This window comes from Nerophis lumbriciformis, linkage group LG13 (assembly GCF_033978685.3).
Source record: "Nerophis lumbriciformis linkage group LG13, RoL_Nlum_v2.1, whole genome shotgun sequence".
Lineage (NCBI taxonomy): Eukaryota > Metazoa > Chordata > Actinopteri > Syngnathiformes > Syngnathidae > Nerophis > Nerophis lumbriciformis.
In genome coordinates this window covers 2,940,001-2,952,696 of record NC_084560.2, presented here as the reverse complement: position 1 = coordinate 2,952,696, position 12,696 = coordinate 2,940,001, and the positions used below count along the sequence as shown (strand labels likewise).

The 12,696-nt window shown below is 45.1% G+C and overlaps 1 protein-coding gene across 7 annotated transcripts in view; it reads left to right on the top strand.

Moving 5' to 3' along the window:
* The window catches only part of lrch1 (leucine-rich repeats and calponin homology (CH) domain containing 1), a 239,902-nt gene that overhangs the window by 33,922 nt on the left and 193,284 nt on the right, over window positions 1-12,696 (top strand). The gene's annotated exons all lie outside the window — the stretch shown is intronic.

Sequence of the window (12,696 nt, the reverse complement as noted above, 5' to 3'; positions counted from 1 at the left end):
CAAATGTGGGATCCAAAATGGCCGGTTCCGTCTCGTCGAAGTCATCGGAGTCAGTGTCACTGTTGTCCAGCAGTTCTGTGAATCCTGCCTTCCGGAAAGCTCGGACCACAGTTGTGACCGAAATATCTGCCCAGACATTTACGATCCACTGGCAAATGTTGGCGTATGTCGTCCGGCGCTGTCTCCCTGTCTTAGTGAAGGTGTGTTCGCCTTCGGTCATCCATTGTTCCCACGCCGTTCGCAGTCGTGATTTGAATGCCCTGTTGACACCAATATCCAGCGGTTGGAGTTCTTTGGTTAATCCACCCGGAATGACGGCGAGTGTTGTATTTGTGTGCTTCACTTGTTTTTTGACACCATCTGTGATGTGGGCGCGCATGGAGTCGTATATCAACATGGACGGAGCTGCGTGAAAAAAGCCACCCGGCCTCTTCGCGTAAACTTCCCTTAACCACTCGCTCATCTTTTCTTCATCCATCCCTTCGAGTTAGCTTTTATGATGACGCCGGCTGGAAAGGTCTCTTTTGGCAAGGTCTTCCTTTTGAATATCACCATGGGTGGAAGTTTCTGGCCATTAGCATGGCAAGCTAGAACCACAGTGAAGGACGACTTCTCATTCCCTGTGGTGCGAATATTCACCGTACGTGCTCCCGTTGTATCCACAGTATCCACAGTGCGGTTCACAGGAATATCAGTTGCTGTGAAATAGTAATCCGTGTGAGGATGGAGAGATTGCGTCTTTTCATGAACCGGATCCTTGTCGCTTAGTAGGAGCCATTTTGTGGTCTTTACAGATGTAAACAGGAAATGAAACGTACGGTAATATCCGCGCGCTTTTTCTTCTTCTACGCGGGCGGGTGGTTGCTTACAGTAGAAGAAGAAGCGCTTCCTGTTCTATGGGGGCGGGTGCTTACCTTGGCGGTTGCTTGCGTAGAAGAAGAAGCGCTTCCTGTTCTACCGGGAAAAAAGATGGCGGCTGTTTACCGAAGTTGCGAGATCGAAACTTTATGAAAATGAATCTTAATATTTATCCATATATAAAGCGCACCGGGTTAAAAGCCGCACTGTCAGCTTTTGAGTAAATTTGTGGTTTTTAGGTGCGGCTAATGGTGCGGAAAATACGGTACATATACAGTCACGATCAAAAGTGTACATACATGTGTAAAGAACATCATGTCATGGCTGTCTTGAGTTTCCAATCATTTCTACAACTCTTATTTGTTTGTGATGTAGTGATTGGAGCACATACTTGTTGCTCACAAAAAACATTTGCTTCTTTTATGAATTTATTATGGCTCTACTGAAAATGTGAGGGTCAAAAGTATACATACAGCAATGTTAATATTTGCTTACATGTCCCTTGGCAAGTTTACCTGCAATAAGGCGCTTTTGGTAGCCATCCACAAGCTTCCGCTTGACCACTTGACCACTAAATTGCTGCAGTTCAGCTAAATGTGTTGCTTTTCTGACGTGGACTTGTTTCTTCAGCATTGTCCACACCTTTAAGTCAGGACTTTGGGAAGGCCATTCTAAAACCTTCATTCTAGCCTGATTTAGCCATTCCTTTACCACTTTTGAGGTGTGTTGTCCTGTTGGAACACCCAACTGCGCCCAAGACCCAACCTCCGGGCTGATGATTTTAGCTTGTCCTGAACAATTTGGAGCTAATCCTCCTTTTTCATTGTCCCATTTAAAGCAGCAGTTCCATTGGCAGCAAAACAGGCCCAGAGCATAATACTACCACCACCATGCTTGACGGTATGGATGGTGTTCCTGGGATTAAAGGCCTCACCTTTTCTCCTCCAAACATATTGCTGGGTATTGTGGCCAAACAGCTCCATTTTGGTTTCATCTGACCACAGAACTTTCCTCCAGAGCAGGGGTGTCAAACTCAAATACAGAGTGAGCCAAAATTTAAAACTGAACAAAGCCGCGGGCCAAAGTTGAACAAATTAACCTTTTAATAGGGACCCAAACAAGTTTTGCATTGAATATTGAACAAGCAAGGCTCATATAACTTTATAGTGACATGCAAAATCCAGTTTCAAATAATAATTATAATAAAAAATATCAATGTCATATCAAATACAATTTAAATAAAAATTGAATGCCTCTTTTCTATTTGCAGCCTTCTGAGGTAAATATCAACATTAACTTTTTCCACAGGCTAATACATTAGAAAATACAATCACAATGAATAAACCAACCATTCAGGACTTTAAACTGCTCAGTTTGCAACACACTGATCTAATCTGATGTGCCCAAGCCAGATACCTGACATCTTTTCTTGGATGATAGTTCATTAATGTCGGGGCTCAGGCTTTGAGCTGAGGCAACCTTCATTATCCAACCAAGGTGTTCATCAGTCTTTATACCTCGTAGTCCACCCGGACCACAGTCTTTGGGGCGTGCCTTAAAGGCACTGCTTTTCAGGTCCTATACGAGCTGTCGTCACGTCCGCTTTTCATCCATTCTAACAACGTGCCGGCCCAGTCACAAGATATGTGCGGCTTCTGTACGCACATACACGTGAATGCAACGCATACTTGAGCAACAGCGATGCAGGTTATAAACAACTTTATCACTGTTACAAATATATGCCACACTGTGAATCCACACCAAACAAGAATGACAAACACAGAACCCTTTGCAGCACTAACTCTTCCAGGACGCTACAAAATACACCCCCCGCCCAACACACACACCTTGTAGCGTCCCGGAAGAGTTAGTGCTGCAAAGGGTTCTGGGTATTTGTTCTGTTGTGTTTATGTTGTGTTACGGTGTGCATGTTCTCCCGAAATGTGTTTGTCATTCTTGTTTGGTGTGGGTTCACAGTGTGGCACATATTTGTAACAGTGTTAAAGTTGTTTACACGGCCACCCTCAGTGTAACCTGTATCGCTGTTGATCAAGTATGCGTTGCATTCACTTGTGTGTGCGTGCAGAAGCCGCACATATTATGTGACTGGGCCAGCACTCGTTGGACTGGCTGAAAAGCAGACGTGGTGATTTTCGGGAGGGGCGCTGAAAATTGAAAGTCTCCCGGGAGGGTTGGCAAGTATGAGAATTAGCGGTGAATGCGGTGTTACCGCGGCACCGCCGCTGTATATAATCGGCGGGCCAGCTCTAGTGTTAATTTAAAATCGCCTCAAGGGCCAAGTGAAATTACACGGCGTGCCAATTTTGTCCCGCGGGCCAGAGTTTGACACCCATGCTGTAGAAGGTCTTATCTTTGTCCATGTGATGTCAGATGGACCACAAATTGAGCTGTTTGGCCACAATACCCAGCACATTTGCTCACATTTTCAGTAGAGCCATAATAAATTCATAAAAGAAGCAAACTTCATGAATGTTTTTTAGTGAGCAACAAGTATGTGCTCCAATCACTACATCACAAACAAATAAGAGTTGTAGAAATGATTGGAAACTCAAGACAGCCATGACATGATGTTCTTTACAAGTGTATGTACACTTTTGATCACCACTGTGTGTGTGTGTGTGTGTGTGTGTGTGTGTGTGTGTGTGTGTGTGTGTGTGTGTGTGTGTGTGTGTGTGTGTGTGTGTGCGTGTGCGTGTGTGTGTGCGTGTGCGTGTGCGTGTGCGTGTGCGTGCGTGCGTGCATGTGTGTGTGTTAATTTAAAATTGTATTAGTAACCTTTGGGGTTTTTTGACCTATAATTTCCCATTCATTGTTACACTCCTACGTATATGCTACACTCCTACGTGTACCGCTACACCCCTACGTATACTGCTACACCCCTACGTGTACTGCTACACCCCTACGTGTACTGCTACACTCCTACGTGTACGTTACACCCCTACATGTACTGCTACACTCCTACGTGTACGTTATACCCCTACGTGTACACTACACCCCTATGTGTACCGCTACACTCCTACGTGTACGTTACACCCCTACGTGTACGCTACATCCCTACGTGTACTGCTACACTTCTACGTGTACGTTACACTCCTACGTGTATGTTACACCCTATATGTACTGCTACACTCCTACGTGTATGTTACACCCTATATGTACTGCTACACTCCTACGTGTACGTTACACCCTATATGTACTGCTACACTCCTACGTGTACGTTACACCCCTACATGTACTGCTACACTCCTACGTGTACTACTACACTCCTATGTGTACTGCTACACTCCCACGTGTACTGCTACACTCTTACGTGTACTACTACACTCCTACGTGTACTACTACACTCCTACGTGTACTGCTACACCCCTACGTGTACTGTTACACCCCTATGTTTACTGCTACACTCCCACGTGTACTGCTACACTCTTACGTGTACTACTACACTCTTACGTGTACTACTACACTCCTACGTGTACTACTACACTCCTACGTGTACTACTACACTCTTACGTGTACTACTACACTCCTACGTGTACTACTACACTCCTACGTGTACTGTTACACCCCTATGTTTACTGCTACACTCCCACGTGTACTGCTACACTCTTACGTGTACTACTACACTCTTACGTGTACTACTACACTCCTACGTGTACTACTACACTCCTACGTGTACTGCTACACCCCTACGTGTACTGTTACACCCCTATGTTTACTGCTACACTCCTACATGTACTGCTACACCCCTACGTGTACTGCTACACCCCTACATGTACGCTACACCCCTACGTGTACTGCTACACCCCTACGTGTACTGCTACACCCCTACGTGTACTGCTACACCCCTACATGTACGCTACACTCCTTCTTACATGTACTGCTACACTCCTACATGTACGCTACACTCCTACGTGTACTGCTACACTCCTACATGTACGCTACACTCCTACGTGTACGCTACACCCCTACGTGTACTGCTACACCCCTACGTGTACGCTACGCTCCTACGTGTACGCTACGCTCCTACGTGTACGCTACACTCCTACGTGTACTGCTACACCCCTACATGTACGCTACACTCCTACGTGTACGCTACACCCCTACGTGTACGCTACGCCCCTGCGTGTACGCTACGCTCCTACGTGTACGCTACACTCCTACATGTACTGCTACACCCCTACGTGTACTGCTACACTCCTACGTGTACCGCTACACCCCTACGTGTACTGCTACACCCCTATGTGTACTGCTACACCCCTACGTGTACGCTACACCCCTACGTGTACTGCTACACCCCTACGTGTACGCTACACCCCTACGTGTACTGCTACACCCCTACGTGTACTGCTACACCCCTACGTGTACTGCTACACCCCTACATGTACGCTACACTCCTTCTTACATGTACTGCTACACTCCTACATGTACGCTACACTCCTACGTGTACGCTACGCTCCTACGTGTACGCTACACCCCTACGTGTACTGCTACACTCCTACGTGTACTGCTACACCCCTACGTGTACGCTACGCTCCTACGTGTACGCTACGCTCCTACGTGTACGCTACACTCCTACGTGTACTGCTACACCCCTACATGTACGCTACACTCCTACGTGTACGCTACACCCCTACGTGTACGCTACGCCCCTGCGTGTACGCTACACTCCTACGTGTACTGCTACACCCCTACGTGTACGCTACACTCCTACGTGTACGCTACACTCCTACGTGTACTGCTACACCCCTACGTGTACTGCTACACCCCTACGTGTACTGCTACACCCCTACGTGTACTCTCCACCCCTACGTGTACTCTCCACCCCTACGTGTACTGCTACACTCCTACATGTACTGCTACACCCTTACGTGTACTGCTACACCCCTGGTACAGGTGGAATATTTCAGCTCCTTTCTTGGACCTCCTTGGAATGTTAGGTGGAGACAGCGTGGACAGGGAAGACCTGTATGAAGATAAATGAAAATGTGCCGAGACTAGAATTCTGCGTGTGAAGAAGTCGTCTCCGAATCTGACAGACGCCAAACCCCTTTCAATAAATAAACCGGAGCAGTCTCTCATCCTCCCCCTCACACCCATTTCCCAAATGTAGGCCAAAATCCGCCACATACACACACACACACACACACACACACACACACACACACTCCATAGCGCATCACTTCAGGCTTATCCTAGCACAGCGTGCAGCTGACATAAAGAGGCGTTATCGTACCTTCACACACTCCATGCTTGCTGTACATCAAACAGGATAAAACCTGTTCTTCAGCTCGCCGTTAAACGTTTGACCCAATTGTGTTTTTGTTGCCTAAATTTGACACGTGTACATGCGACCTCGTCTCAAGTCTGTGTTTGGTGTCATCGTCCCATCATTTTTTAACAATGGAGGATGCCAGGATGCGGTTTACTTCCACCTCTGATAATTGCTCCCGATAAATCAATCAATCAATCAATGTTTACTTATATAGCCCTAAATCACCCTAAAAAGATCCCCCTGATCAAGAACTCCCTTGGTGCTTTGGGTGCATCTCAGAAACCTTGGATCAGTCCCAAGTCTTTGGAGGGCCACTGACCAAAAACTGTTTTGATCACCTCAGAAATATTTCTAAAGTGAGAATTTTGCTGTCAAAATAGGATCTGGAAATGATCATTTCATCTGGTATTGACTATTGCAGTTCTCTCTTCAACGAGTCAACACTCAAGAGACATCAGACGGTACAAAATGCGGCTACCAGACTTTAGACCGATGCACCCAGACCAGCCCATATCACCCCCATTCGATCCAGTCTTCATTGGCTTCCAGTCAAATTCAGACCAGTCCATATCACCTCCATTTGATCCAGTCTTCATTGGCTTCCAGTCAAATTCAGACCAGCCCATATCGCCCTGTTTGATTCAGTCTTCATTGGCTTCCAGTCAAATTCAGACCAGCCCATATCACCCCCATTCAATCCAGTCTTCATTGGCTTCCAGTCAAATTCAGACCCGCCCATATCACCCCCATTTGATCCAGTCTTCATTGGCTTCCAGTCAAATTCAGACCAGCCCATATCACCCCCATTTGATCCAGTCTTCAGTGGCTTCCAGTCAAATTCAGACCAGCCCATATCACCTCCATTTGATCCAGTCTTCATTGGCTTCCAGTCAAATTCAGACCAGCCCATATCACCCCCATTTGATCCAGTCTTCATTGGCTTCCAGTCAAATTCAGACACGCCCATATCACCCCCAATTGATCCAGTCTTCATTGGCTTCCAGTCAAATTCAGACCAGCCCATATCACCCCCAATTGATCCAGTCTTCATTGGCTTCCAGTCAAATTCAGACCCCCCCATATCACCATCGTTTGATCCAGTTTTCATTGGCTTCCAGTCAAATTCAGACGAGCCCATATCACCTCCATTTGATCCAGTCTTCATTTGGCTTCCAATCATATCACCCCCATTTGATCCAGTCTTCATTGGCTTCGAGTCAAATTCAGACCCGCCCATATCACCCTCGTTTGATCCAGTCTTCATTGGCTTCCAGTCAAATTCAGACCCGCCCATATCACCCCCAATTGATCCAGTCTTCATTGGCTTCCAGTCAAATTCAGACCAGCCCATATCACCTCCGTTTGATCCAGTCTTTATTGGCTTCCAATCATATCACCCCCATTTGATCCAGTCTTCATTGGCTTCGAGTCAAATTTAGACCAGTCCATAACACCCCCATTTGATCCAGTTTTCATTTGGCTTCCAGTCAAATTCAGACCAGCCCATATCACCCCTGTTTGATCCAGTCTTCATTGGCTTCCAGTCAAATTCAGTTGAATGTCCCGACTTCCCGTGCGTTGTCAGTAAATCACTGACTTGTCAGCCCCTACTAATCAGTTGCATGTATTTATTTGACAGGGACGGTACAATGAAACATTGCTACCCATAGGTAACCCATGTCAAAGTACATAAGACAACCCTCCACCCCGGTTAGAGTTTTTAAAAATACGTGAAAAACACATACAAAAAGATTAAGACAAAATAAAAAATACATGAAAAATAATTACTACACCCAGTTCTAATGCTCACACTTCTGATCCTGACACATTGTATCCTTTGTATGTTGTTGCCCCTGTTTTCATTGAATTGTTGTTTATGTTTTGTGCAGTGCTTTGTGATCTGATAAATAAAATGTACTTACTTACTATTGGACAGTCGCCGCCGCGCTCTATTTGGATGTTCCACCGGACACTGTGTTTATCTTGGCACCACGAGCACCATACCTCCTCACAGTGGAACTACCCCCCCACTGACCCACATTTTGCATCACCGCGTGTGCGTGCTCATACTCAAGCGTGGTGGGTCCTGCTCAGAACGCCGTGGACACATCATCAACATAAACCTACGCACTGTTGCCCAAAAAGCGACCCTCGTCACATTAGGCCGCCGGACGTGGGAGTGGAAGTGCTCGCCTGGCGCTTACGTAACGCCGGCTTCTTGCGGAACGCAGTGAGGAGGCACCACACGCAAACCAAGAATCATTTATTCATGATTGACTTTTCTGCCTGATGTGTGTGTGTGTGTGTGTGTGTGTGTGTGTGTGTGTGTGTGTGTGTGTGTGTGTGTGTGTGTGTGTGTGTGTATACATGCCGTCCTCCACTGCCCGCCTGCAGCAACGTGAGGACATTTGCTGGAGGATGAAGAGTGTTCCTTTTGTTTGCTCAAGTGTGAACGTGGATGGAGACCCGCTTGAATAAGTGGCCCCGGTCCCCCTTAAAGGGGAACTGCACTTTTTGGAATTGTATCTTATCGTTTACAATCCTTATGAGGAAGAAGTCACAAGGTTTTTGTTTTCTTTTTGCATTCTTACTAGCAAAAATCGGCTCGTTCTTGGTAGCTAGCGATGCAGCTAATGTTAGCACTTCTACCTCTAATCACTTACAAAATGCATTCAAAATCCATCCATCCATCTTCTTCCGCTTATCCGAGGTGGGGTCGCGGGGGCAGCAGCCTAAGCAGGGAAGCCCAGACTTCCCTCTCCCCAGCCACTTGGTCCAGCTCCTCCCGGGGGATCCCGAGGCGTACCCAGGCCAGCCGGGAGACATAGTCTTCCCAACGTGTCCTGGGTCTTCCCCGTGGCCTTCTACCGGTCGGACGTGCCCTAAACACCTCCCTAGGGTTTTTGATCTGATCGACGCTTCAGGATGCGCCATTTTGTGGGCGGTCTTATTTATGTGGCTCCACTTCTTCTCCCCTTTGTTGTCCTTTTTGGCACTTCCATAGCGAGTCTACTGACGGTTTAAGTTGAGATGTTGGAGGGTTAAGGTCAGAGTAGGTGTAAGGCTGGGTAATACCTACTCAGTGGCCTAGTGGTTAGAGTGTCCGCCCTGAGATCGGTAGGTTGTGAGTTCAAACCCCGGCCGAGTCATACCAAAGACTATAAAAATGGGACCCATTACCTCCCTGCTTGGCACTCAGCATCAAGGGTTGGAATTGGGGGTTAAATCACCAAAATGATTCCCGGGCGCGGCCACCGCTGCTGCCCACTGCTCCCCTCACCTCCCAGGGGGTGATCAAGGGTGATGGGTCAAATGCAGAGAATAATCTCGCCACACCTAGTGTGTGTGTGACAATCATTGGTACTTTAACTTTAACTTTACTTTAATATGAAGCAAAACTTGACTTTTTAGGCCGATTGGCGATATACGATGTATATCGGTATCTTAAACAAAACGTGTAAGTAAAGTCAAGCTAAAGTGTTTTATGTCCAGATAACCAGTGTTAAAAGTACTCTGATTGTTGTTGTATGTAGTAATGTAACGTGTTGCTTATTCTTATAAAGTAGTTAGTTGTTACTAGGGTTGTCTCAATACCAATATTCTGGTACTGGTACCAAAATATATTTCGATACGTTTCTAAATAAAGGGGACCACAGAAATGTAATTATTGTCTTTATTTGAACAACACATTTTAGTGTACCGTATTTTCCACACCATAAGCCGCGCCTTCAATGAACGGCATATTTCAAAACTTTGTCCACCTATAAGCCGCCCCGTGTTATAAGCCGCATCTAACTGTGCTAAAGGAATGTCAAAAAAACAGTCAGATAGGTCAGTCAAACTTTAATAATATATTAAAAACCAGCGTTCTAACAACTCTGTTCACTCCCAAAATGTACGCAAATGTGCAATCAAAAACATAGTAAAATTCAAAATAGTGCAGAGCAATAGCAACATAATGTTGCTCGAACGTTAATGTCACAACACACAAAATAAACATAGCGCTCACTTTCTGAAGTTATTCTTCATTCATAAATCCCTCGAATTCTTCTCCTTCGGTGTTCGAATTGAAAAGTTGGGCAAATGTGGGATCCAAAATGGCCGGTTCCGTCTCGTCGAAGTCATCGGAGTCAGTGTCACTGTTCAGCAGTTCTGTGAATCCTGCCTTCCGGAAAGCTCGGACCACAGTTGTGACCGAAATATCTGCCCAGGCATTTACGATCCACTGGCAGATGTTGGCGTATGTCGTCCGGCGCTGTCTCCCTGTCTTAGTGAAGGTGTGTTCGCCTTCGGTCATCCATTGTTCCCACGCCGTTCGCAGTCGTGATTTGAATGCCCTGTTGACACCAATATCTAGCGGCTGGAGGTCTTTTGTCAATCCACCCGGAATGACGGCGAGTATTGTATTAAGCGCGTAAGCGTGTCTCTTAATGTGATGTTATGAGCTAGCAAATATAACAACTACACTACCCAGCATGCAACGATAGTGACGAGCATGCGCGGTAGCCCTGAGAAGCGTTGTTGTATGCTGGCAGTTAGAATGTGGTTATGAGCACGCTGTGAGTAAACGTTGAGAACTCAGTTAACACGCCTCGTCTGCATTATTTATAATTAGACAGACAACACACTTAATAGGAGCCATTTTGGGGTCTTTACATAAACACACAAATGGAAATGAAACGTCACATATCCCAGCATGCACCGCGCGCTTCTTCTTCTTCTACGGGGAAAAAAGATGGCGGCTGTTTACCGTAGTTGCGAGACCGAAACTTTATGAAAATTAATATTAATATTAACCCATATATAAGGCGCACCGGATTATAAGGCGCACTGTCAGCTTTTGAGAAAATTTGTGGTTTTTAGGTGCGCCTTATAGTGTGGAAAATACGGTACATGAAACATATGTTTATTATTGTCATTTAGTCCTTAAATAAAATACTAGACAACTTGTCTTTTAGTAGTAAGTAAACAAACAAAGACTCCTAATTAGTCGTATGCAGTTACATATTGTGTCATTTATACACCTATTATTTTGTACACATTATGAGGGACAAACTGTAAAAATGGATTATTAATCCACTTGTTCATTTACTGTTAATATCTGCTTATTTTCTGTTTCAACGTGTTCTATCTACACTTCTGCTAAAATGTAATAATCACTGATTCTTCTCTTCTTTGATACTTGACATTAGTTTTGGATGATACCACACATTTAGGTATGGATGCGATACCAAGTAGTTACAGGATCATACATTGGTCATATTCAAAGTCCTCATGTGTCCAGGGACGTATTTATGAATATAATATGAATTGTAAAAGAAAAAAGATTTTGTGATGATAAAAAAATATCGATATAATCATTGCAATATCAACTAAACCTACTCAGTGGCCTAGTGGTTAGAGTGTCCGTTGTAAGTTGAAACCCCGGCCGAGTCATACCAAAGACTATAAAAATGGGAGCCAATACCTCCCTGATTGGCACTCAGCATCAAGGAATGGAATTGGGGGTTAAATCACCAAAAAATATTCACGGGCGCGGCCACCGCTGCTGCTCACTGCTCCCCTCACCTCCCAGGGGGTGATCAAGGGTGATGGGTCAAATGCAGGGAATCATTTCGCCACACCAAGTGTGTGTGTGACTATCATTGCTACTTAAACTTAACTTACATGTTCTCAAGCAAGTTGGTGTATGTTTTTTAAAAAAAAAAAAATTTTATTTATCCATTTGATCAGGAAATCTTAATACAGGTGTTGAGAAACAGACGCTTTTTCCCCTCCTCACCCTAAAAAAAAAAAATACACAAAAATTCAATAAAATAAAATGCAAAAAAATAATCAAATAAACATTTTCCGCCCCACTTCTACCAGCTACTAACGATGCAAAGGCGATACGTTCCCTAAAAGTCTGCTTCATTTTTTCATAATTTGATGGACGCGTCAACTTTCCATGCATTCTTTGGAAAAGTTTGTTGCGTTGCGTCGTTGTGCATCAGAGAGGCCGACGTCAACACGCGTGGAGCGGGGGCGAGCCAAAGCAAACGGCCATAACTGAGGCACATCAAAAGGTATTGGTGTGGCGGTATTGTCTCAAAAATATACTGTATCTGTGTACAATACAGCCATATAACTGTAATACTGCCCGGCCTTAGGTAGGTCCATGCAGTCTATGTTCCAGTCCCACAGCAAGAGGGGAGTGACAAATAAGGAGCTTATTGACGCACTTTGGCTACATTTGTACCATGTATGGATAATCCGCTGAGGTCACAGGTCAGAAAACGTCACAGGACAGAGACAATTCCAAACGTTTGTTTTGCCGGAAGTATGAAGGGTGGCAAGATTGTTTTAAAAATGTATATATGTATGTATGCACATATATATATATGTATGTATGTATGTATGTATGTATATATTTATATATATGTATGTATATCAGTGTTTCCCACACATTCATTTATTTGTGGCGACCCGCCACGAAAGAATTACGTCCGCCACAAATGGATTTTTCGGCTTTTGACTCGCTCGACCGCTCATAAAAGCAATGGGAC